At 38.3% G+C, this 27195-nt stretch overlaps 1 long non-coding RNA gene across 1 annotated transcript; it reads right to left on the bottom strand.

Annotated features, from left to right (window-relative positions):
* Positions 1 to 45: 45 nt before the first annotated feature.
* On the bottom strand, positions 46 to 14417 carry LOC128692239 (uncharacterized). Its single transcript, XR_011393456.1, has 3 exons — positions 13657 to 14417; positions 13206 to 13321; positions 46 to 3202 (listed from the first exon to the last, which is right to left on the bottom strand). It is a non-coding gene; the product is annotated as an uncharacterized lncRNA (long non-coding RNA).
* Between the last annotated feature and the right edge of the window lie 12778 nt (positions 14418 to 27195).

Below are 27195 nucleotides of genomic sequence, written 5' to 3'. Positions count from 1 at the left end.
ACCCCAATGGAAATAAGTTAGAAAGTCCTCGATGACGCACTGACTTTCTTGGGTTATCCTGGGTGGCTAACCCTCCGGGGTTAAAAATCCGAACGAAATCTTATCTTATCTTATCTTAATATTGCTATTATTATTATAGTTAAAGAGGTAAGCCCGTTGAGGTCAAACATTGCCTAGGGAATGGGAAGTAATCAGCTCTAATTCTACTTAGAAGTTATCTGTCAGTATATCAAGAATACATATACATTTTTTAATTTTGGTTTATGTGAAAAGCAACGTATTTTAGCAGTAATGACAAAATTTCTCACACAGACAGGTGGCAGAACAAGATTTTACTGGGAGCAAAGTCTTGCTCTGTGCAGAGCTTCACGGTTAATCTCGGCGTCGAGTAAGACGTTGAATGAAGCTTTTACAACGTGTCTATATCTTCAACCTTGTCTCCAATATGCCATCTCATCCCTCGTGAAAATAAAGTTCCATTAGTCTCTTCTTTTAAGAACACTTAACAGGTAATAAGCAATTTGAACTTCTAGCGATAAGTGAAACAATTTATTAGTCAAGTTATGACCCATAACACGGAAAATTTCAATTAAACATTAAACCTGTTTTATATGTACAAAAAACTGCTTTATTTACTGATGTATCCGCAAAATAATGAAGATAAATCTATATGATACGCTTAATAAATTAAATACGATAAACAGTGTTTAAGTATTATCGTAATATTCGCAAAGAAGCGCCAAACTTGTAGGGATCAAACAGCTCATAGGAGACCGGGAGGAAATCAAGCTTGATCCGTGGAAGAAGAGAAACAACCCCAATTCCTGTAATCTAGAGCCCTTCATTAGTTTTAAGGCACTTATTTTTTTACCCTTTAAGGGGAGGAGAATTTATTATTATTATAATAAAAAAGAAGCGCTAAGCCACAAGGGCTATACAGCTAGCGGAGGAGAAGGTTGTCGTCCATTAAAAGGAATGGAAGCTAACCTCCCCTCAGTATCAGTAGAGCCCCAAGACACTATCATTATTATTATATTATCATTGGTAAGCTTTAAATCATGTTTGATCCGTGGGAAGGAAGAGTAGTCACTTGAAGAGGACCACATCACCAGCAGTCTGAGGCTACTCAGCCATCTTATTTTTCATATTTAATACATACCTACTGACTGTAATTTATGCACACATTAGTCCACGGGGACTAATGTGACTGCTGTCACATTAGTCCCCTTGGACAGTGCTGTCTCAGACTTACCAGGGAGAATAGACGGAAGTCTTAGTACTTTACTTCCAGAGGGCATAGATTGTTCTTTGGGTCCAATAAGTAGGCGAAGACTGCTGTCGCAGTCCTCCCACTGTTTATTGACTGCTGCTTCAGTCCTTCCAGGCGGCACAGATTGCTGCCACAGCTCTCTTAGAGGGCTGTGGCTGCTGCCTCTGTTCTGTATGTTATTAAGGCACAAGGTGCGAGTTATGGCATTTTAGTGAGACTACGTTTCGTCCACCAGGGACTTCATCTCTCTTCTTCCATAGAATAAAGACTGCTGTATCGGACCTCCCAGCTGACAAAATTCTGCTCTCTGTCAGGCCTCTGCCATCTGTCAGAACTGTCACTGTCACGTTAACGTCCTCTTTCAGAACTATTATCACCAAACTGTAGCTCCTTTATTTTCAATTTCTTCCACTAAGTTGCACTTTATTAAGCCTTTGGCACATTCCTGTTTCTCATAGCCAGAGCAAGATTTTTCTTGCATTTATTTTATATGACGAAAAACTACTACTGCCGTCCAGCATGACTAAACCTTGTGCTGTTGGTGTGTTTTCTTAGCTTTTTCGTAAAAAATGTATTTACTGACGATGTTTTGTTCTAAGCAGATTCATAGTTTTTAATCCTTAAACTGTCCAAACGTAGATCTACGTTTGCTAGCTTAGCGCTCCGAACGTAGATATACGTTTTTATTACATGCTTTCAAATGAAGAAAATCAAGGTTGGAGCGCTACGCACGTAAACATAAATCTATGTTTGGACAGTCCTCTCATATGGCCTTCCTCAGTCAGAACAAACTTTTATTTAAGGATCATGTGACACATAGCATCTTTTTTCTTACCGCATTTGTGGGGAATGCTTGCCATCCAACAGATTTTTCACGAAGAAGAATTTAACACGTGGGTAACATCTGGGTATCTTTATTGGTAGACTTTTCGCCACTAAATGAAGAAACGTCTACAAATAAAGATACCCAGATGTTGCACATGGGTCTAATTCATCATCATGTCGGTAGTGTATATCAATCAAGCTTCTTCCTACAATGCATCTCAACATCCCTGCCGTCATATTTGATAAAGACATTTTTACACACAGCATTTAAAATGTTCTCGCTTTGCCGGTTGATAATTAACGTTCAGAAAAGCACACATCAATGAATTGCTTCTCACGGACTTTTAAAAAAATTGAAGAATCTACAAAGGAGAGACATGTATTGTGTACGTTTTGTTCGGCTTTCATATTCACACATCTACGAATATATTAAGCAATAATAGCTCTTTACCATCCCTGCTTCATTTTTGCTTAGTCATGTATCTCACATCTTTAAATAAATTGAAGCATAATTAAAGTCGAGCGTAAAAGGTCATCTGGGCTTGATATTTATAACATTCCTTAACGCCTCATTGGCTCCATGAGTAAAGTTCAACAATTTGTATAAGACTTTTTTCTTACCTTCGAATAAGTTATGACACACGAAAACATTTAATAGAGACACGCAATCTTTTTAGTGTTAATAAAATTGTCGATAAGACTATTTGTTTCTTTAATCAAGCTTGTTTATTGTTAAAAGTAAACGCAACTTGTCAGACTTCAACAGTGTTCACTAGTGACTTTGTCGGAGGGAATCTAGCATGAAGACTGTCTTTTCTCATTCATCTTCTCTAGGGAAATCATCAGAAATTGATCAGCGAGTTAAACTTCTGGTTCGTGAACGACGGCACATCGGAAGACTCAAACTATGTCCATATTAACTGATCGTCAAGTGTTGAAATCTCAAATATGTCTTGGATTCTTCCTTATACTTTCCAAATGTGTAATCATCTCATTCATCCAGCCAATCTTCAAAACAAGGGCATCCATTGCGTAAGAAGTCTTAGTCATTGCTCCACTGATAGCATTCTGCTTGAAGTACCTTCAGTCGAGGTCAAGCCCAATGACCTGAAGAGGATGGAACAAAAAATTAGAAGACTTGGAAGCTTATGAAACCTTTAACCTTCTCGCAAAGAGTCTGATTTTGCACAGCTTTAACTATTTCTTGAGGTGTGCACACCCATTCGACAGCTCGATACAAAGTGAATACGACAAGATCCTGAAGTGGATATTCACGAAAGCATAAAATTACATTAGAAGACTTCCAACGGTATCAAGCTACACTTGTGCACACAAGTCATTAGACTTGGGGGTAAAGGTTCCGCAATGTAACACAGATAACATATTTATACTCGCATTCTTATTCGCCGAAACTAGCTAATAAATAAGGATAGTGTTCCCATACAGTCTTAGAATTTGTTAGGATTCATGATACCAAGTTAATCGAGGAATCTAAGTGATGAAATAATTTTGCACTCATTTACCAGAACTGTCTCTTCTAAGATCTGTGAACTTTCCCGTTGTGGTAGGAACATCTTAGATTACATAAAAAATGCTTGAAATTGTTCCGAGGCAGAACAGATCTCGCCTCATAGTTACGAGGGCTCTTCATTTTGGGGATTTCCTATTAGCTGACCGTAATTCTTCCATGGTATTGCCTAGATTATCAGAAAATTTTTAGATCGTCGACAAATCAACTGAACTCCGCTGTCTTCTTTACCGAAGACCAAAGAAGAAGCAAGATATGAATAGGTTAATGATATTATTGAAAGTAACACGATTACAGCCCTTTATCGAGCACACTGAATGTTCCAGATAAGTAGACGTGATGGCAACCCAGAGCACCGAGATGAAGACATCTTGCTACAATGGGCAGTTATGTGTGTGCGTATACATGTATACTCAATGGCCGACGCTTATCTCTGATACAGCGGATCAGAAGGAGGTGCAGCAACCAGCCTTATGGAGTCCCAAGAGTCTAGAAAGTAATAAAACAGATGCTCATCAATTAGCCTTCGTCCTCGGGAGGGAAATGTGTTAAAATGTTTAAGTTCCTGAAATAATTAGGACGTGAACTCTTTAGAAAAAGTATTAAGAAAATATAACACCCAGTGTCTTGTTAAAGTACTGTTGCTATACAGATATATAATGTTTCATACAGTCAACCGGTTTGGCAGAGGATACATCCGTTACCTTGAAATGAGAGATTTATTTGTCTCCTCTTTCACTCATTCCGCTCAAGAAATCAGCTAGTTAATACTGAAAGCCTTTATTTGGGGTATACCTTATTAATTTCATGCATACTATATTAAACGCTGTAGTCTATATCGACGGTATTATATACCGGCGAGTAAATTAATAAAACATGCAGTTCATAGCCATAAACTGCAAAATGTCTTACAAATATGAAGTAGAGTAGCGACTTGTTATGAATGTCAGAGCCCTAGAATTCTACTCTTTATCTAGTTTGTTGACATGTATTATCAGGTGTGAGTTTAACCCTGGGGGCTGTATACTCCCAGAGTAGCCTGAAATATGTCGTTTATTAGGCACCTAAAAGTTAATCTAAGATTCACGAACGTTGATTTACTGCAGGAGTTACTCCTCTGGTGATATGCTCTCTGTTATGCTCACTCCAGGGTCCTCCTTAAGTGAAGTGTGTCGCCGCTGTCCCAGTGTGTGTCCTCTCTTTTTGACGTTAATTTCTACTCTACGTTTTTCATTGCCTTGCATTTGCTGAGGTTTAAATTATAGTATGCATGCTTGATAAATTAGACACATGTGCAACTCTTGGGTATCTTTATTGAGGAAACGTTTCGCCACACAGTGGCTTCATCAGTCCATACAAAGGAGAATCGTGAAGAACAGAAGAAGAACGAGGTAATCAGTCCCTCAACCTTGATTCATGGACTGACCACATCGACTCAAGGTTGAGGGACTGATTACCTCAATCTTCTCCTGTTCTTCACGATTCTCCTTTGTATGGACTGATGAAGCCACTGTGTGACGAAACGTTTCCTCAAAGATACCCAAGAGTTGCACATGTGTCGAATTTATCAACGTGTCGGTTCTCAGAACAATTCATCTACAGTATGCATGGTTATGTGTGTGTGTATGTACTCACCTATACGTACATGGTTGCAGGGGTTGATTCACAGCTGTGTGTGTGTGTTTGTGTGTGTGTGTGTGTGTGTGTGTGTGTACTCTCCTAGTTGTACTCACCTAGTTGTGGTTGCAGGGGTAGAGTCACAGCTCCTGGCCCCGCCTCTTCACTGGTCGCTACTAGGTCACTCTTCCTGCTCCATGAGCTTATCATACCTACCTTCTCTTAAAGTTATGCATGGATCCTGCCTCCACTAAATCACTTCCCAGGTTATTCCACTTCCTGGCATCTGTGAAGAAATACTTCCTAACATCCCTGTGATTCATCTGAGCCTTCAACATCCAACTGTGACTCCTTGTTTCTGTGCCCCTTCTATGTGTGTGTGTGTGTGTGTGTGTGTATCCTCTGCAAAAGAAAAATAACATTAAGTTTGTAGGACTGCATAAGTAAATAAAAAAAATGAAGGACAATGAGACAGCTCTGTTCCACCGGGACATTTTATAGATGACACGCACTTTTCTCCACTGGGTTTTTAGGGCTCAACATTTGTTCTAGAGACTCGAGAAACATCTCTTTAGCAATGTAATTGTAGTCCTTACACCAGATATTATACTTGTTGGAGTTTATTTCATATCTCCTGATATTCGTAGGTACATGACATTTACTCTTGATTATAATGATTCTCGTTATTAACTATTCATATTAACTAAAGGTATTAGACACCTGCGCGCGGAAATTACAAGCCACAGATTTTCATATATATTTTGTGGTATATATAATAATATATTCAATCCCAAATTAGGTCACTAAATGTTCAAGGCTCCTGTTTGATATATGATATTTGCTGCAGCCAGTAGTTTAATAAACAAATATACGAATAAACCGAGTTTTAAACCACTATCATTAAGAAGTAATAAGGTAACTTTATTGCAGCAAAAATTGTTCTCTTCAAGGGTATATCTTTTTTTGCTACTGAAGGGTTTTTGATCCAAAGAAATGGAGCTGCTCTCTCCTTCAGGGGATCAAACCTAATACCTCCCATTTTTCAAACCCTGACACCGTGAATTCTCTTGTTTTTGACACATTATATGAGCGATATTAAAAAAATATAGCAACTTATATACAAAGGGTACAAATAATAATAAGAATGGTCTTGGAATATAGGCAGAATAAGCAGTATGGAAATATTATTGAAGATCACTTTACTTAGGAAATTAAGCTATTTCAAGATTCTATATTGCTTTTTGTATATGCATTCCAGTTTGTAATACAAGTATTGTTAGCAGTACCTAGGTGCCACAATGAATATAGGTGCTATATATATTTTTATATCACTCGTATTATGTGCTCTTACAAGGGATTACATGGAAATTAATGGGAAAGACAGAGCAGAGGACTTAGAAGTACGCACCGAGACTATCTGCTGAGAGAAACTATTTACGTCTCTCCAGATTAAGGATAATTGTGTATTATCTAAGCGCATGAGTGGAGGGGAAAAAATCGGGAGAGTATGCACTATTTCGTTTTTTTTTTTTTCTTAAAGACATTCACTGGAATTTATGTTGACGTGACAGCCTTATCAACATCTCCATCATAAAGTCCTTGAATTGTCTTTAAATAGCGAGTGGAACATTGATAAACATTTTATATTTCATGGCTGACGTGTGAAGGACTCGACCCTGTATTTCTTAACCCACAGAGGCCGAGACATTACAAATACGGTTCTCCTCTCCATTTCACTATTCATTCCCTGTAATCAAATGGACAAGATCTGAGCCGGAATAGTACCGGCGAACCTCATCCAATCTTCTGAGTCTAAGGTATTCACCACCACATGCTAACTCATACTGGGAACCTTCATGGTGTGCGTCTACTTGTTGGGAAAACAATTATCTTGCGTGCTGTCAGTTTTCGATCATTTTTTAGGTTGTTACGATTGCTCGAAAGAGTTCGAGTTCACGAACTACTCCGAGTCCAAGATCAGATTCGAGTCCACGAACGAGTCCGACTTTTCACTTTGGTTATAAGATAAAAAACTATTGATATTGCTGAGGCCTACAGTGTGACTTTGGACTATAATCGTTGTGCATAGCAGCTTTGCTAATTCACTTGTTCATGTTTTCCATACTTTCTAAGAAGTTGCTGTTTGGATCTTCATGATAAAATCAATCCCATGCTTACTTTTACTAGCACCCTTCCTTATGGGAAGCCTAGCTGTGGGAGTAGTTTGTCAACAGACAATACTTGTGTAGTATATATAATTCCTAATACATTTACATCAAGGCTCCCTGGCCATGCTGACGTCACGTGACTTCTTCCCCCCCCCCCCAAGGCCAGGTCTCACATGCTTTCAAGCAGGCTTAGAGAGGGGCAGACAGGCTAGGTCTCTCTCCACGACTACCGAATCGCCTCCGTAACAGACCATCGGTGATTTCCTTACTACTGTCTCCCGTTTACCGAACCCCCCATCAAGTTAATGTCTTGCTGTTAGCTGGGGAGAGGGGGGGGTATACCCAAGCTTTCACCACGCATTGAAATAAATGACCCACACGGGTTTAGGGTTCAAATCAATTTAACTTTTCACCTCACCATGACTTTGCAGGCTACTTCAGCTCTGTACATGAGCAAAAGGGAGATGGAAAGATATCTCAAGTAAATGAAGTTTAGGTTGAGAGTGGGGAAAGGGGGTTTTGGGTTTGGAAGAAGGGTGTACGTTGAGGGTAGAGTACTGGAGGTATCAGTTTCGAGTCATATTCTACCGGACTGAGGTCTCTGTCTCTTGGTATGTGTGTATGAGGCTGCAATATCACGAAGGATCACCAACCGGGCTAACACACTTTATCGCGCATTCTTGGAAACTGAATGGTTGAGCTGGACAGTGTTTAACTTGTGTCTCCAAGGAAGCCAATGTGGACAACGCCCTCGACACTCTTGAACGCAGTGGCCATGATTTTTTTTTTTGGTCTAGAATCATGACTTGAACCTCTGGCGGAGAGGTGAAGATACTTTTTCTTAAAAGTCCTCCTGAGTGTACTTATATAGAAGCTTTGTACATAGATCTTTGTGTATCCATGTTCTCTCAAGCTACCCTCCATATGGCGAACTAAAGAAACTGGATCATCAGAAATAAAATCCAAATTTCTTCCATTTGTTTTCATTTTTAATCAGAAATGTTCTTTCTGCTCTTCATAAAATTCTCATTAGAAATTTTAGTATGAAAGGAACGCCTATGTTAAATTCAGTTGTTCATGAAGTGTGACTAAGTTGGTTAGGTTAGGTAAGGTTCCTCAGGAAACAGGACAAGTGTTTCCTGACGCGGGTCTTAGTCAGATGATGACCCGCCTTTGGAGCTTTGGTCATCGGACCGAGGCTTTCCGCTGGCTTACCGGTCCACCCCTTTAAAAATATATAATTACATATTTTTAATATGACTAAGTTTCCCATCACAATAGCCTCTTTACTCTTAGTGATGGTAATGCCGCTGACTACAGACCACGGCTTCCCAGTGTCATCCTTGAGGCTGTCTGCCTAGGTTTTCTGTTGGAGGGAATCATAACCATCCTGTCCTCTAGACGGATTAGTATGGCTAGTCTAGCGCAATTTACCAACGGTTACAAAATACCATGAATGGCCTGCTTACGACAGAGAATATGTTATAGTCTCTCAGAGTAATGATATCCTCAAGCACGTGTTAAAGTTGGAGGACCGGATGCTACAACAGGCTTGCTACTTTATACGTTCTTTGAAAATTATTCATGTCACCATTATTACCAAAGAATATTGTTTATTATAGTTTCATGTTTGACTACTATAGTAATGTTATTGGTAAAACCTAAGCGACTTCTTGCGTTGACCGTCACTTCTTCGGATGTGGTCATTGTTATTTTTCAATATGGCTATTTTTTTTTATGAAGTAGTTAAGCGTTTTATATTGATTTTTATGCTCTATGTCTAAATGAAGTAAATTTTGTCTCAGGAATTTATAGTGCTTTAAAAAACGTTAGATTAAAGTGTATTTTTTAAACATAAGGGAAGACTGATATTCACCAGACGTGAGAACCAATCAGAGCCTTGAAAATAAATGGTATAAAATACAGACACAATGGAAACAAACACATATGCAGTTTAATGTGATCCTTTATTGACAACGTTTCACCCATAGAGTGGGCTTTTTCAAGTCACACACAGATCTGTGTGTGACTTGCAAAAGCCCACTCTGTGGGTGAAACGTTGTCAATAAAGGATCACATTAAACTGCATATGTGTTTGTTTCCAATCAGAGCCTTATATGGTGTGAGGCAATTTAACCCTCAATTACATTCTATACATTCGAAGTTCTTAAAAGGGTCAAAGCCTTGATCCTCCTTTGGCTGACCGAGAGACTTTTGTTTCACGTTAAGACTCCTTTGTCACTCCTACCGGAGAGTCTACACTGCTGCATTAAGTTTTCCCAAGACGGTGCAATGAACCTCTCATACGTAACTGTCAGCGGGTGGAGTCGACAGCCCTTACGGGAAACCTAGGACTAGGACACTTATGCGGTTGCTCACCAGCAGTCACTGCTGCTGCAGCAGCAGCAGCAGCAGCAGCAGCAGCAGCAGCAGCAGCAGCAGCAGTCCGAAGGACATAACGCCGATACGTAAGCGAAATACACACACATGAAACACATGCTTTATTATGGGTTTTCTTACTCCATAGGAAGCCCCCCGAAAGGTTTCCTGATACAGTGTCATAAGTGTTCAATACTGGATTTTATTTCACATTTTGCCAGTATTGTTATACCATACATTTGTGCCGACTCGTATGTGAAAAAAGGGAGATATAACCAGCATAATCCGACAAAGCTTCATTCTAAGCAGAGATTTATTTAACAATGTGCACTTGTAACACCTGTTATCAGATTCAAGATTTATACTCTCGCATCCCATCCAGAGGCCAGACTTTTGTGTTGACCACATGATCAAAAAGGCGTTTTATCCCACGGTTAGCAAGTCTATATAGCTATCAAAACCTGAGTCATCCAACCAGAAGTTTATTCAATTATAACAGAGTACGTGATCTCCAGGAATCACCCCGGACTGGAAATTATAATTATTATATTCATCGCGATGCCCAAAACTCGCACATCATGCAGTTCCTGAGAGAAGATTGGGCAATCAGGTTTGATCTAAGGAAGAAAAAAGTGGCTGTATTTCTTTGAATCAAGAGCATCAAGCCAACTTTGAACGGCCCGAGCTGCAGAACTCGATGATTCTAAATTTTACTCAACGCCAGGGCAAAAAAATACCCAGTGACCAATGCCTCCAGTCCAAGTACAGCCATGCAAGACTCCTGAGACGACACTTGGAGTGGAATGGACGGCCCATACGAGCAACCTAAGACGGTGACATATTATTCAGGCGTCGCAACAGCGGATTATGAAACCAACGCAATCGCCCCCACTTCTGAACAAGGTTGCTGACTTGTGGGAAGAAAGGGCGGTCATAAAATTTATATATTCAATACACACACAAACAAGATAAGCTTGGCATTAATCAGTTTCTTGAGATGATTTATTACTGATAAGAATCCCGACAATATATCTGGTAAATGTGCACATGTGCAAGTAATTAAACATTTATGCTGCTACATTTCGCTCACTAGGGCTTTTTTCAAGCCTACTGGCTAACGTTGATAGCGAGCGATAATGTAGCCGCAATACCTTATTACTTGCATATTTGTCCATTGTTATTGCAACATTTTTTCTCAGTTGTTTAGAGTTATGTGCCAAGGTAAAGATAATTTATCAAATATTTTGCAGTTCGTTAACGACATTCCTGCTAAATATTTAACTAAAACATTCAGTATATAAATAGTCATGACTGAAGAATCAAAATCGACATTCGTCGTTGAAAATAAGCTTGAAGAAAGAGGGAAAACGTATTTTCGAAATAAAGTTTTTAAGACCCTACAAGGTTAATTTTCCAAGTGAAAAACTGCAGAGGTAAAGTTTCTCTCAAGCGAACACGAGAAGCTGGACATTTACTTACACTCAAGTGTGTAGTTGATGGCAATGGTAACAAAGATCATGGCCACTGCCTCATGTGATAAAAAGTCCTGGTCAGTGCTTCTTGAAGAAGCAGTATAGAAGTGGCAGCTCGATCTTCCAGGACCTTGCGACATCTGTCATAATGTATCGTGGAAAAGCCTTTCGGGCAAGCCTTCGGTGGAATCTATGACTTGATACTGGCGAGTGGCTCTTGATACGATGATTTGGAGCTACCCTTTCCTTCCCTGGTTCAAGAGTTATTAACTAACATTCTAGTGGTGCTTCATGATCCCAAAGTCTTCTGCGCTTCCCCTTGATTATAAAAATATTAACTTAGAGGTGCTTCCTGAAAACAGGGTACCATTGTCCCTGGATGAGACATTTTGCTCCACTTGGGTATCTTTATTGCTGAAGCGTTTCGTCAACACAACAGGCTTCCTCAGTCGAACACGGGCAAATAGATCACTGGACATAATAGTTTTGACGCGATCAGTCCGTCTCCCTGAGGGTGACGTCAACGTAGCGGCATACTATCATTGCTCCTAGGGGACTCGACGTCCCAGAATTCCAGCACAAGCTCATCCAGGTCTTAAATCTAATTCAGCCTCATAGAAGTAGAAGACACTCTTCCTTTCGTCGATGTTCTCTTCCCCAACGCTTTGTTGTATAGTCTTCCGCAAACCCATCAACCAACACGATCTTCTCCACTTTCATTCACACCATGTTACCAAGACTAAACGTGGCGTCATCACAGACTTCTTCCTACGTGCTCATCGTTTCTGTAGCAGTGAATTCCTGGAAGAATGCTCTTTTCTGGAACGCGTGTTTTCTAAGATTCTGTATTCTTGCCCTTTCATCAGAGATTGCAGGCGCTGAGTACACATTCTATCCTCCAAAACGAGACGCTATCAAAAGATGTTGTGTGTTATGAGAAACGTTTCTGGAATAAAAGATGCGAAGTGTTTTTCAAATGTCTCATTTATCGACTACCGAAAGATACAGTCCTTCCTAGCAGCTCCATTCTCAAACATGTCTTCTGCATTTTCTCCTACACTAGTTTCCAAGCAACCATCAATGTCACCACTACAGTCCAGTCAAGAACATCACCAGCAAGGGACTCCACCATCAAGTTCAATCCACTGCAGAGTGAATTTTTCTATAAGAATCTCTCAGAGCATATAACTTAACTTAGCTCACAAGCCACTTTTAGATACTTTACAAATTAATTTCTGATGAAAAAATTCTTGTAGTTGAACGTTAATAATGTAGTTACCAACATAACAGGAAAAAATAAGTTTACAGAGTACATTTACACCGTATGAGTACCTAATAAAAGACTTATCCGGAATTTATGAAATTTCCAGTAAGAGGAAAATGCAATTTACTGTAACGAAATGTAAGAAGTGTACCGAGTGATAAAATATAATTTAAAATGTTAACGGTGAAGTCCCACAAGGATCAACACTGACCGAATAATTTTTAGAAAATATTTGCATGCCCGAAGACATGCAACTACGTACTTAGCTCCCATAACCAAGACAAGAAAATAGAGACTAGACAAGAAAGCCACATATAAATAACATGTCCAATTCCTCAATTTCTCGGCGTTATAAAGCAGATGTTATGATACAAAACTGAAGATGAAAGAATAATAACAATCAGTTCCTCGAAAAAAAAGTCTCCCGCGTCCTCCGAGGTCATGGGAAGGACATGAGGTCTTCCAAATCCACGTCCATTGTAAGGAACAAGGAAATTTTCATAACCTCTTGGCGAGGCATTAACATCCCTTCTTCGTAACAAAAGGAATATACCATACTGCTATATTTTGGCACATTTTCTTATCCTCATTGCATATATACATATACATGTTACATGCAAACAGATACTCCTCAAAGGTTAAAAACTATGCCAATTGCGAGTGGTTTAAAACATAAACAAACCTTATTGGTGGTGCGTTGTCTCTCGGGCTTGAGTTCGGAGTGGTTAGTCCCGGCCCCCCGGGTCTTTTCCATGAGGTGACCCGGTATCTCTCGACGCGTTGTCAACCTTCATTTACCTGCAAGGTAAACGAATACTGATTAATACAACGGCCCTGTGGCCTCAGATATACTCTTCAGCTCACGCTTTCATAACCCCAAAGTTTGTACCCTTCAGCAAGCGCATTTAGTAAATAACTCCAGTTATGCCTTTCAGAGTGCAGCATTAGGAAGTCTCTTCACCCACACCTTCAGATAGTAAACCCAGTTATACCCTTCACCTACAAGTATTCTCAATGTATTATTTAGAAATTTTAGGGTTTATTAAACAACTATTTGGTTATGCCATATAAATAATCCTTAGTGCAATACGACTTAGATTTTTCATAATCTTTCCACTGTTTATGAGATTCACCTTCCCATGATGATAAATGATGCCAGATGGTGCTGGTGCCCCTAGTAGTGCTGAGGTGACGCTAGGGTTCAGTTGGTGGTGGGGGGTTCCAGGTGGCGTTGGGATCCAGGTGGTGCCGCACCCCAAAGCTTTTCATCTAATAATATTTATCGACTAGAAATACTTTTCGAATACGAACACTGTATACGAACACTATTATTGGAAAAATATTTACAAAATTTACAAAATGTTTACAAACATATTTACAATCACTTTTCCTCTATAAAAACTTTTCATCTACAAATATTTTATCCATCTTCAAACACTCTTCTTCACACACTCATTGTCTACAAAAAAAAATTTCCGTCTACAGTCACATTGTCTACTAATACTTGTTCTCTACAAACATTCGTCTACAAACTCTTCGTTTATAAACACTTTTTTGTTTATAAACACTTTTCATCAAAAAACAATTCGTTTCTAAACACTTTTCCGTCTACAAACACTTCTTATTGTCTAAAAACTCTTTTCCTAAGGTTAGTTACGCAAGTGTGTATATCCAACGCAATTAAACTATCCAGACATTGGAGCTGTTTGTCACCAGTTCACTGCCAAAGATATTCGAATCACTGAAATGGGAATTAAAGTTGACTCTAAGTATGTATGCGCTGGAAGATGTGCGCCTGTATGTGTATAAACGAAGAGAAAACACATCTCTCGTTGTATGAAAGTTTGCTTGTTAAAATGTGGTACCACTGTATGATGAATGTAGTATGGTTGGATCTGTGTTATGTACTGAAAAAAAGAGGTCTGAAAGGTTTTTGATTCGAGCTACTGAATTGTTCCTCAACTGATTCGGAGCTCCGGAATTGTTCCTCAACTGATTCGGAGCTCTGGAGCTGTTCATCAACGGATTCAAACCTGCAGAGCTGTTCCTCAAAGGTTCGCGTCTCTGAATGTATTCCTCAACAAATTCGCGTCTCTGAATGCTCTCTTTAAGATTCGGGGCTCCGAAGAGTGAGCTCCTGACTCAGTGTGTTGGGCCAAGCAGAGATTGCATGGTGGTTGTAATACTTAGGGAAGTACTCTACACCAAGAGGTCAATGTTTCTCCGTGTATATGCACTAAAAGCTTGAATTTTTCTCTAATTTGGGTATTAAAGTATTCATGATTGGTGGTATAATAGGGAGCATCTATCATCAGTGTTCCTAGTGTAATCAATTGACTTTAAACTCAGTTTGATGAGTCTTGGACGCTGCACAATCCACGAATGGTATTTCCGTATTTTACAAGTCCAGCCCCAATCCTCAACGCACGCTAAAGGAGTAGTGCAGGGCGGTCATAAAATTCTAATGCAAAGAAGATATATAAATATGTATGTTTGTGGTTTTCTATTTACATTTAAAATTCACGGCACTTGGCCAGTGGTGTACCAATTCGCAAAAAGTCAGTAAGACTAATAAACCCGTCACTTTTTTCTCGTCTTGTTGCATTAGCTGATTGCCAGTAGAGTCAGAGAAGTTCTTAATGGCTGGCAGTGTGGTTTTGTGTGCACAGAAGCACACTATACTAAATAGTAAGACTTAGAATTAGGGGGCACTATGACTGAAGTCCTTTCAAGGGAGGAGCTTTGATGTTGGTGAGGGGCTCTTGATCCAAGGAACTTGACTTATCCTCTCCTTCCTTAAATCGAACCTTAATGATTCCCATTCCCCAGGTTCAATATGACCCCTATGAGTTTAGCACTTCCCCTTGATTAAATAAATAAAAAATACAACTGAAGTATACACATGGAAAATAAGACTACTTAAATGGGATATAAATAACAAATTAAGATTCAGAAAGGATATAGGGAAGTACTGATTTCGTTTTTGAGTTGTAGATGAGTGTAATAAATTCCCTCGTACAGTCTTTGGCATGAAGACTTTTTGAGTAATTTTAAATATAGGTAGAATGAACATATTTGTTGGTGTGACTTGATGTTGGACCTGACTCACGAAATCGTAATACACGATTGCAAGCAAACCATACCACGGGTGGGATCAGAACTCGCTATCAGAGAGTTATAAACCTCCAGACCTATGCGTTAGCCACATTAGGTGGAGATTCGTCTGTAAAAGCTCGCATTTGTGGTTACAGTGGCGCCTATGCTAACCTCCCTATGGTGTATAAATATACCTAGTTTGATGACTCTTCTTGTAGCTATCTGGCTCAGTGGCTAGCGCGTCGGTCTGGAGATTTATGACTCTCTGATCGTGGGTTCTAACCCCACCCGTGGAATGGTTTAGTTGGGCCTGCCGATCATGGATGTCTTTATTGTTGACTGAAACGTCGCCTACAAGGTAGCCTTCTTTAGTCAAATACAGAGACGAATAAATTGGAGGCAGCTAGAATAGCGGAGAGGAAAAGATGATGTAATCATTACATCAACCTTGGAGACAGTTTTGAGATGGTCAGTCCCTCAGCCTGGAGAAGAGTTCAGCTCCATAGTCTGGAAGAATGTGACTGACCACCTAAAAACTGTTTCTTCAACGCTGATGGACTGATTACATCAACTCTACTTCTCCACTCCAGCTGTCGCCAATTTCTGTGTATTTTCTCTTATTTCAAACCTATCACTGCTCCTTGGTGTTTCGCTTTTGACAGATAAAAATAAAATAGCGAGAAAAGAAGCAAAGTAATTTTAAAATAATCTGTAAAATAAGTTACACAACGGTAAATAACGCTTATTTCATCACATTTTTCTTCAGGAGTAGCGATTATCCCCGAACTTTCGACAGGTGATTGCAATAAACTATTAAGTATGTTATTATTTTACTCATAGTGCCCTGAAAGCTTCCATTTCCTTCTCGTTGTAGTTGCCAGTGAAGATGCCAGACCTTGATAGGTATTTGATCTATAAAGATCAAAGAACTCTGACATATCCTCAGTAAACGTAGAACAGGGCGAGACACCTCAAAAAAAGTGACATGTTCCTAACTTTTTGATTGAAATGTCATAGGTCAGGGTTAGGCAATGTATCTACATTTCTGTTACATGTCTAATGCCTTTCTCTTTATAATATTCAATTGTGTTTAGATACTCATGAGGGTATTATCTTCTTTGTTTAGTGAATGGGTTATAATACATAACTTAGGCAAGCAAGTGGATGCCTAAAACGTTTAAGGTACGACAGAGACCCGTGCCAGGAAACATTTGCCCTGCTTCCTGACAGGCAGTCCACTTCCGGTCTTTCTCTAGTCAATATTTACTTATCTATGGTTAACTGGCTATTTGATATATATACAGAGTTTTGGTAAACTTTAAACTATAAATCTTTCACTTTTTTACTTGTTATTACCGATTTATTTATTCCCAATAATATTAATTCCCAAACCTACTTCAGTGTGTATCTTACCATCTCTCATTTCCTGCATCCTGCATATATATAAGGTTACCTTCGAGAAATGAGATGTTTTCAAGCAGTGAGAGCAAGAACCAGACGTGATAATGATCTAAGATGAGATAGAGGATTGCTTTATCTACATAACAATGCCTGTTTATAGTTGCGGGAATTTATTTGATGTCATCACACTGCGTTTTTTTTGTTCACTCTAGCTTACATGAATATATTTGCATTTTTATGAATGGAGAAGGAACTTTGGGATATATATATATATATATATATATATATATATATATATATATATATATATATATATATATATATATATATATATATATATATATATATATATATATATATATATATATTATATTATATATATATATATATATATATATATATATATATATATATATATATATATATATATATATATATATATATATATATGTGTGTGTGTGTGTGTGTGTGGGTGTGTGTGTGTGTGTGTGTGTGTGTGTGTGTGTGTGTGTGTGTGTGTGTATCGTGACGAATAGGTAAAACTTGCGATTTTGGCTTAAATAGCAAAGTTTTTCTTGAACATTAAAATGGTATAAAATACCGACAGGTTGTTAGGTAAGACACATATGCAACAGTTAGGTATCTTTATTTCGAAACGTTTCGCCTACACAGTAGGCTTCTTCAGTCGAGTACAGAAAAGTTGATAGAAGCAGAAGATACTTGAAGACTATGTAATCAGTCCCTCACCCTTGAAGTTTGGAGTGGTCAGTCCCTCAGTCTGGAGAAGAGCATTGTTCCATAGTATGAAACAATATGGAGATGAAGTGACAAAATGGAGCCTTATATAGCGTCAAGAGGTGAGACGTAGGTCACTAGAAGAGGTAAGAACTCAGATGTTGGGAGGTCAGGTCCCTCTCAAATCCAGCCGTTCTCACTAGTGGAGGTTGTCGAAGTTGATTGCAGGTCTGTACCAAGATACCCTTGTGTTGCAGTGTCTGACAGACACTGCAGAAAAAAAGTACGGCTGGATTTGAGAGGGACCTGACCTCCCAACATCTGAGTTCTTACCTCTTCTAGTGACCTACGTCTCACCTCTTGGCGCTATATAAGGCTCCATTTTGTCACTTCATCTCCATATTGTTTCATACTATGGAACAATGCTCTTCTCCAGACTGAGGGACTGACCACTCCAAACTTCAAGGGTGATGGACTGATTACATCGTCTTCAAGTATCTTCTGCTTCTATCAACTTTTCTGTACTCGACTGAAGAAGCCTACTGTGTAGGCGAAACGTTTCGAAATAAAGATACCTAACTGTTGCATATGTGTCTTACCTAACAACGTTTTTCTTGCCGAATAAGGCAAACGAAAATTTGTGTATACAATAATTTCGCAAAAATCTTTATGAACCTAACGAAAAAAATATATTTCAATGTGTTTGTTTATTATTAAATTATTGTAAACTTTTCTAAAATATATTTAGTTGGATTAGTCTAAATTAAATTGTGCTTGTTATAATAAGGTTAGGTAAGTTTTCTAAGGCTCTTTTGGTACAAAATTATTAATTTTTACATTAACATAAATGAAAAAATATATCTTTAAACGTATAAGAGAAAATTTTAGAAAGGACTAAATTTTAAATGAGATTTTGCTAATTGACCAATTTTACCTATTTGGCACGACATATATGTGTGCGCATGTATCTTTGTGTGTATGTGTGTGTGTGTGTGTGTGTGTGTGTGTGTGTGTGTGTGTGTGTGTGTGTGTGTGTGTGTGTGTGTGTGTGTGTTTAATAAATCCCAAAATTTCTAAATATCGTATGTGAGGGTGAAGGGTATAACTGTGTATACTATCTGAAGGTGAGGGTGAAGGGTATAACTGTGTATACTATCTGAAGGTGAGGGTGAAGAATATACCTGGAGACTTCCTGATGGTATATACGTTGAAAAGTATAACTGGAAATTTTGTTCATCAAGAGGTCACCAAAATTTCCTTCTATTTTTCCTTACAATGGCCGTGGACATGGAAGACCCCGTGTCCTTCCTGTGACAAGGAAGGATACGGAAGACCCTCCCGCGTCCCAGTGTCCTTGTCCTGGCCAGGGAGAACATCCCTGGTTAATATTGTTGGACTCCTCCTCTCCTATAAGTAAAAGAAGACACTAAAAGTTTTCTTATGTGAATTAAGAGGAAATAACGAGTTTATTATTGTTGATTTTTCAGTTTGCAACAGGGGTTCATAAGGTCTTTTTGCTCACGTTGCAAAAATTGAAATTATATTCGCCTCGCAACCGGAGGAAAGAGGTAGCAGGGAAAGCTGTGATTTCCTGAGATTTCAGCGCCTTGTTTGTCCTTGCTTTTTTAGTCATTGTAAAACTGTATTTTAAATGTTTTGACTTCAAATACAAAATATTATAAGTACTTATTGGAAAATCATGCCTTAGAAAGAGTCTAACATGTATAATGAATTTAAAATTGTTTGATTTAGACCCTATTTTTTGGGCTCTTGGAATTTGTGCTAGTTTCTGATCTTTCTTATTTCCTCTCACTGATCTACCTTCACTGTTAGTCACAAACCATTTCCAGCAGTGGCACCATACAGTAACAGCCGTTATTCTGAGGCCCGACACTACACTTGATAATTTAATCTAGATTTTTCTCTTCACTGTTCACTAATATTTCCTTTATGTGGGTTTTAAATGCGTATATGCACTTTATTGTTAGCACACACCTATTTTCCGTGCTCTGTCCCCTCTGGGATCGTCAGAGAAACGCAAATTTGACGGAGCTCAAGCACGCGTGACTGCCTCCCGTGGAGGCGCTTTTTTTTATATATTACAGTATAATCGCGTGCATACAAGCCAGGTATTCAAATGATTCCCTGTGCGCTATACTGCATACATGTAGACGGTGATAGGTATGCAAATAGTCTCACATGTTATAACTTCACATGTGTTGGAAACTGATATGTAAAACGATTTGTTCAATGCTATACTACACATGTGTACACGGTGACAGGTTTCTGGGTGTTTACTCTGGGTGTGTGTGCTCTAGGAAAACATTAGCAGTAATCGGGTCTTCAGCAAAAAAACTGGAACTTGTGGAACTTAACGTTTTCCGTAAGCTTATACCTACACCATCGTTTGATTTACTCTGTAGTGACCACACACACATTATGGTGACCTCACACTGTGGTGACCACACTCTGTGGTGACCATGCTCTGTAATGACCACTTACTGTGGTGACCACATACTATGATAACCGCACTCTGCAGTTACCACATACACTGTGGTGTCCACACTGTAGTGACCACACTGTAGTGACTATGTTCTGCAGTGACCACACTCTGTATTGTCCAAGTTCCCTACCACCACACACACTGTACTGGCCGCTCTATAACGACCACACTACATAGACCGTACTGTACTGATTACTCTCGTACAGTTTGTAGGACAACTCATGCCAAGAACTTATTCATTCCATGATCTATTTATGCCGTGAAGAACTCATAACATAAGTGACTGATTCAAAGAACAACTCATACACATAAAGAACTATATAGTCATACCAAGAACAACCCATTCATACCAAGGATAACTCATATCATGAACAAACTGTAATTACAATGACTATAATAAAAACTCATACGATGACGACATTTTCCACATATTTTCTTACGAAAAATATTATTTTCATATCAAAACAAAAATCGTGATTAAAATTGTGCAAACCTGATTTACCAGATCATTTAGTGCAAAACCAAGGACAAGCCTCTTCAATGGTGGTGACGCGGTGTCTGCATAGGGCTCTTGAATTCAAGGAACTGGAGCTAATCACCCTTTCCTTGGATCAAGACTGATTTCCTTCCAATCTCCAGGTACAGCATGAGCTCCTACGGTTTTCAGAGCTTCATAATAATTTTATTATTAATAACAACAATAATAATAGTCATACTATTTCTACTACTACTACTACTAATAATAAAAATAACAATAATAATTTCATGATAATAATGTCATACTACTACTACTACTACTACTACTACTACTACTAATAATAATAATAATAATAATAATAATAATTTCATATTAAAAATAATAATTATATATCCATCAACTGAAGATGTTTACCTGCTCTCTACCTTATAAAGAAACAAAAAAGTATAAAAAAAACGTATCTTAGAGTCTTCGTAACGGGACGTTTCTCCCCATGGAATGTCCTCCATAATTAAAATGGTCACGACCTGAACGTTAGCCGTCTTCATGAGATTGTACTGATTGTTTCCCCTCATCTCCCGGAGAATCTTTGCACCCACTTCTCCGGTAGTCATGACGAATAAATTATATCAAGTCGTGAGAAGTTAATGCAACGGAGGCAGAGGCTGGTCAGATCTCAAGGACGTCATGGCAAGGAGGAGGTATGCTGGTGATGTAGAAATGACTTAAGTTGAATTGCTTTTTTTTTTTTTCTGGAGGACAAGAGAGTTTTATCAAGTCATAATGAATGATATGACAAAGGTCTAGCAAAGTGAACTTTGAGACAATAAGAGATTATTTTGAAACGTTTTTTTTCTCATCACTGTGTTGAGTAAGACATGTCCAACAGTTGGGAGTCTTTATTGTTGAAAGGTTTCGCCTATACAGTAGGTTTCTTCAGTCAAATACGGATCCAGCATGAGTAGTTGTGAAGTGAAGATGATGTAATCAGTCCATTAACCTTGGATAAATAGAATTTGAGGTGGTCAGTCCCTCAGCCTTCTCCATTCTTCTACTGATACAAGTCTCATGGACTGATTACATCATCATCATTTCACTACTACTGCAGCATGCATATTTGACTGAAGAAGCCTACTGTGTAGGCGAAACGTTTCAGCAATAAAGATTCCCAACTGTTGTGCATGTATCTTACTCATCACCTTGTCGGATTTTATTACCATTTTTCTACAATACTCATCAGTGGTGTTGGATTTTCGCTGTTGTCTGTCGTGCGCCTCGCTCTGTGGTGTGAATGATACTCTTTTTGATACGAACGTTCCCCAGTTCCGCTCAGCTTATGCGGTACCAGAAATGGCACAACTGCCTTTTTTAAACTGCCAGTTTAGGATTAAGCATACTTATTTTTTTATGGGCTTAAGATAAACTGACTTATGGAAAACAGTTCTCATAGGTTTACAAGAAATGTTGGGAAACTGACTGTGAGAATCTCGTAAGAAAATGAACGAAGGAAAATAATAACCGGTTGTAATAAGGGGATTCAGGGGCACCTCAGGGCAAATATTGGCAGGATCGTGTAGTTCAGGGCTCTTAGAGCTAGCAATCCACTTGTTACTAGGCTCTGAGATTGACAAGTTTTAAAGCCTTCTCCTGGAGGGAACCATATTCAGATTTTTCGGGTAAAGTCAAGATTTTTTTGCGATGATTCTCTTGCATTAAGGGATTAGAAACTCTTAAGTAAGGTACCAGCAAGAAAAAAGGGCAAAACTCAGTAGATGCAACAGGTAATACTGACTGGAGAGCTGACAACACAAGGGCATGTATGATAATTGCTGAGAAACGACAACATCCACAGAACAAAACTTTAGAGACGATGTTTCGTTCAAAGTTGAGCTAAAAGTCTAAAATAAAGATTACCTCTACACATAAAATCTATGTTAGTGCTGAAGTGCTACAACGATCATTAATTATCCTAAGTGTTGGTTCTAGTGGCAGGAGATGCTGCAGCTCTTCAGTCCGAGATTATTATTATTATTATTATTATTATTATTATTATTATTATTATTATACATTGGGTGGCTTAAACTCGTAAGGTTAATACAGTGCCTGAGTAAGGGAAGGCAATCAGGTTTAATACTAAGAAGGAGAGGGGTAGTTCCAGTTCCTATAATCAAGAGCCCTTCACTAACATCCAAACTGACAATATTGGCCCCACCCAAAGTCCGTCACGACTGGTGGCGCCAGAACTCCACTGTATCCAGGATAGTCTAATGAGATACCGAGGTAACCTTGCACCCTACGATTACTCAATAATCAACCCTATAATCATTTCGTGGCCTTCCTGAGTTAAGTAAAAAAAATCATCAAGGTTGTGCAATTTACAAATAAAATATAATTACACGAGCCTAGATATATGAGTAGCGTGAGCATTACTTCAGAAAGGCTGAAGAGATGTACAATACTTTGGCTTGAGTAGCAGACGTCTGCGTCAGGACTAAACACTTATCTTGAAGCAAAGTCTAGGTAAAGGCATTTATGATAGTGAATTACCTCGTAACCCATAATTGCGGCTTAATTAGACGTCACATTCTTGCGTAGTGATGTTGCGCCTTTTGATATATTGAGATTTTTGGTAATTATGTCTTGTCTGAGGTTTTTCAAGACCAGGGCAAATATATATGTGAATCATTCACCGTTAGAATGTCACATAAGTTACTGAATTAAGTAGTGGATGTACATTTACTGCGCTAATCTCTGAATTTATAATAAATGCTGTGAAACCATGCAGAAATATTAAAATAATTAATTTTGAATTGGATAATTAATAGAAAATAAGGAAAGCATCGCATATAAATATATATGAAAAAATCTTGTAAATATGTAATATCTTTTATTTAGTAATTTGACGTTTCTCAGTTCCTACATACACCATAAATTTGTAGACAGCCAAGTCGAACAGCTAGATGAAGATGTATTGTCTTCTCGAAATTCTGCCTAATTAGTGATACTCGGCTGACCTCTCTATCTGGCTGGCTTTTTCTGGGATACAGGTGAGACAGCATCGAGGTGAAGGAGGCTCACTTGTTATTTAAAATGTGTTTATACCGGTTTATTTTAAGTCGTCTTGATAAATTCAAGAGGCTTTGTGCCGACATTGTGAAACAAAATAGATGTGGGTCTTTTCGGATAGTGTTAAAACAATTTTGAGGGACGTTTCTTTTATAGAGATTTATTTTTGTATTTATGAAATGTTTAGTTCAGTTTGCCCGTTATTTTTTTTTAATCGGTAATATAAAAAATAAATTTACATTTGGCATTTCTTTGTCTAATCTTTTTTACGTATATTTATCTGTATATTTTGGAAGGTAAGATTTACATTTCAGGATTTATTTACATTGCCTGTGAATAAACAGTATATTCCATAATAGTATAAACACCGAGTGTATATAACGAATATTATGTATCTGTGAGGGTACAGACGCTCTGAGGTGTCTCTCTCTCACTATATACTAAGCAGTGCGTTTATCTCGGTATATAAACATTGACAAGTGTGAGTATAAGTGTCACTGTATATACACTGAGAGATCCGTCTCTTTCAGTGGACACATACTAACTGTTTACTTTAATCGCTATTAGAGGATCAATGTATTCTTTATTATTACTGTAAAGGTGATGAATGATTCTTGCAAGCCATAGCACTTCGACACTCTTGTTATGATTGGGCTCTATGATATTTCCGTTGTATTCGCTTTTGAACTCTTGATGGGTGGAGCTTCTAGTATACGTTCACCACTCATTTACTCTTTTACTAGAGTGCGTCGTAGTATCTGAGTCGTTTCTGAGTTTAGCTTCTACCTGTGTTTACTTTTCTAGGTGGCTACTTATTAAGGGATAAAGACATAAGCAAGTTTGCTGATGACGCCTAAACAGGCCATCTAATTAATTCTGACGAGGGCACTAGAGCGCTACAGGAAGTTCTGAATAGACTGATGCTTGGTTGGAGAAGTTGCAGATGCAGTTTAATACAGACAAATCCAAATTGGTAAGGCTTGGAAAGCAAAATGTCTTGATGCAAGTTCTGTCTTATATAAAACCATATTCAAGCAATGTTGAAGCAATATACTCATATGTTGGACTATCTTAGTGGGAGCATTGATGGTTTTTCAGTAAAAAACTGCCACTTTTGAAGTGTCTCTAAGAGAAATCTATTAAATTACTCTTACAGTGAACTTGAGACTTTGAATTCTGGTAAAAGCACTCAGTCGTTTTAGTAGTATTCCATGTATCAGAAATCTTCCCTATGAGGATAGACTAAGGGCCCTGAATCTGCACTCTCTCGAAAGGCGTAGAATTAGGAGGGATATGATCGAGGTGTATAAATGGAAAACAGGAATAAATAAAGGGAATGTAAATAGCGTGCTGAAAATTTTCAGCCAAGACAGGACTCGCAGCAATGGTTTTAAGTTGTAAAAATTCAGATTCAGGAAGGATATAGGAAAGCACTGGTTTGGTAATAGAGTTGTGAATGAGTGGAACAAACTCCCGAGTACAGTTATTGAGGCTAAAACGATGTGTAGTTTTAAAAATAGGTTAGATAAATACATGAGTGGGTGTGGGTGGGTGTGAGTTGGACCTGACTAGCTTGTGCTGCTGGGACTGGTGCTGCGCTCCTCCCTTGAGTGGAGGTGACCAGACTGGTTGGGTCATTGGGCTAATCCGAGGGGGGAACATGGACCTGCTCCGTATGGGTCACTAGGCCTGTTGCAGTGTTCTTTCTTTCTTATGTTCTCATATACTAGTTTTCTAGATGAAACACACGATGGTAGAAAAACAGTTAATGCAGCCATTGTTGCCTAGTGGAATCCTTTCCTCCCTAAATGCCATGGTTGCCTCATTTTAATGGTAGTTTTATAATGAGATGTTGAGTTCTTTCCAGAATGTTGGCATCGGGAGTTAGCCACCGTCGTGGAGATATCCCTTGAAGGTATCCCTTGACTCGGTTGGTAGCGCACTCAGCTAAAGTTTGATGCCCAGCATGGGTGAAAACGTTGGGCACATTTCCTTAATCCTCCTGTGTCTGTTCACCCAGAGCTGTAAGTTTGTACCTGGGTGTTAGTCGACTGTTGTGGGTCACATCCCAAGGAGTGGCCTTTGAACTGAGCTAAGGCAAAAATAACAGCTCTTACCCTATAAACTGAACCTTGTAAAAAAAAATAAAAACAGAAATCAGAAGAGATGCATACTTCATAGAACACCTTAGCTAAAGCATTGACAGGCGCCTTGTGAGAAGGTACAAGGCATCATGGACATACAAATAACCTGCTCTCTCTTCCTTCATCTTTAGGTCAATCAGTTTTTCTCGAAGATTGTGGAAATGACCTAATAACTCTTACTTGCGCCAAGTGAGAATGAATTAAAGAAAATTCCGTGAAAGGAATGAACAATCTTCTGTACGAGGGTATGCTAACTGAGAGAGGTTGAAGAGGAAAATATAGCAGACGTGGCTTGTCTTCCATTTTTAAGATCACCTGTTTGCGATTGCATATGTGTGTGTGTGTGTGTGTGTGTGTGTGTGTGTGTGTGTGTGTGTGTGTGTGTGTGTGTGTGTGTGTGTGTGTCGTGCCGAATAGGTAAAACTGGTCATTTAGTAAAAACTCATTTAAAATTAAATCCTTTCAAAAATTTTCTCTTATACGTTGAAAGGTGTATTTTTTCTTTTATGTTAATGTAAAAATAATAATTTTGTACCAAAAGAACCTTAGAAAACTTACCTAAACTTATTATAACAAGCGCCATTTAATTTAGCCTAATCCAACTAATTATATTTTAGATAAGTTTTCAATAATTTAATAATAAACAAACACAATGAAATATATTTTTTCGTTAGGTTCAGAATGATTTTTCCGAAATTATTGCATACACAAATTTTCGCTTGCCTTATTCGGCCAGAAAAACGTTGCTATTTAATCCAAAATCAAAAGTTTTACCTATTCAGCGCAACAGAAGAATTGATGGGGATTCCATTCAGCCACAAGATAATTCTGTGTATTACATTTGCATTTTAATATTGTCTTTATCAGCAATATATAAAGTAGTGAAATTTATATTCATTGATTGCGTCACTATCATTTCTTTTATTACCATGTTCGTAAGAAAAGATCGAACTTAATATAAAATTTAGAACAGAACGGTCGGCAATAAGAAAATTGGTAGCTTTGTGAGGTAGTATCAGTACTGAGAACGCTTATGTAATCCATTGTAATTTCTAGCATTATTATGATGCAAATTATATAATTGCTATAACTTTAGACGTCTCGGTATAATTTCTGGGCTATTGGGATCTCTGACTTTTCTCTTCCTATCCATTTGTGTTGCATCACAAATATAATCATATACGCTTTTCATCTTAATTTACACTTAACATTTACATTTACATAATTTTTCCATAACCGATTATGTATT

Source organism: Cherax quadricarinatus, chromosome 53 (assembly GCF_038502225.1).
Source record: "Cherax quadricarinatus isolate ZL_2023a chromosome 53, ASM3850222v1, whole genome shotgun sequence".
NCBI lineage: Eukaryota > Metazoa > Arthropoda > Malacostraca > Decapoda > Parastacidae > Cherax > Cherax quadricarinatus.
This window is presented reverse-complemented; position numbering and strand designations above follow the sequence as displayed.